Source organism: Seriola lalandi, unplaced genomic scaffold (genome assembly GCF_002814215.2).
Source record: "Seriola lalandi dorsalis isolate HSWRI2012SDOR001 ecotype SW California unplaced genomic scaffold, Sedor1 jcf7180002035940, whole genome shotgun sequence".
NCBI classification, from domain to species: domain Eukaryota; kingdom Metazoa; phylum Chordata; class Actinopteri; order Carangiformes; family Carangidae; genus Seriola; species Seriola lalandi.
The window spans coordinates 1-694 of record NW_019506516.1 but is presented as its reverse complement, the minus strand read 5'-3'; the positions used below and the strand labels follow the sequence as shown (position 1 = coordinate 694).

Here is a 694-nt window from a genome sequence, read left to right as displayed (position 1 = left end):
ACATGACGATCATGTCCTTCATGCACGAAGCTACGTGTTTATGTCTAGCGCAGGAGCCTTTCCTTTTCAGCGTTTGCTTGTTGCTTTGGCTCTCAACATGTCAACTTTGTAACATTTTAATACAAAAGTGTCTTTACATTGTGATCTGTGCTGTCCCCAAAAGTGCAGCCAGGTGCAGAGTAACAGGTTGTTGAAGCAGGAGCAGCAGCATCCTCTGCTGATTGCAAAGAGATGCGAAAAAGCTTACAGCACCTGGTATTCCCAGGCGGTCTCCCATCCAAGTACTAACCAGGCCCGACCCTGCTTGGCTTCCGAGATCGGGCGCTTTCAGAGTGGTATGGCCGTAAGCGAGAGGGAGCGCGACAAATACCCTCTTTAAACATGACGATCATGTCCTTCATGCACGAAGCTACGTGTTTATGTCTAGCGCAGGAGCCTTTCCTTTTCAGCGTTTGCTTGTTTCTTTGGCTCTCAACATGTCAACTTTGTAACATTTTAATACAAAAGTGTCTTTACATTGTGATCTGTGCTGTCCCCAAAAGTGCAGCCAGGTGCAGAGTAACAGGTTGTTGAAGCAGGAGCAGCAGCGTCCTCTGCTGATTGCAAAGAGATGCGAAAAAGCTTACAGCACCTGGTATTCCCAGGCGGTCTCCCATCCAAGTACTAACCAGGCCCGACCCTGCTTGGCTTCCGA

At 48.6% G+C, this 694-nt stretch overlaps 1 pseudogene; it reads right to left on the bottom strand.

The window, feature by feature from the left end:
* Nucleotides 1-240: 240 nt before the first annotated feature.
* Nucleotides 241-349, bottom strand: LOC111647775 (5S ribosomal RNA; annotated as a pseudogene).
* Nucleotides 350-694: the final 345 nt, after the last annotated feature.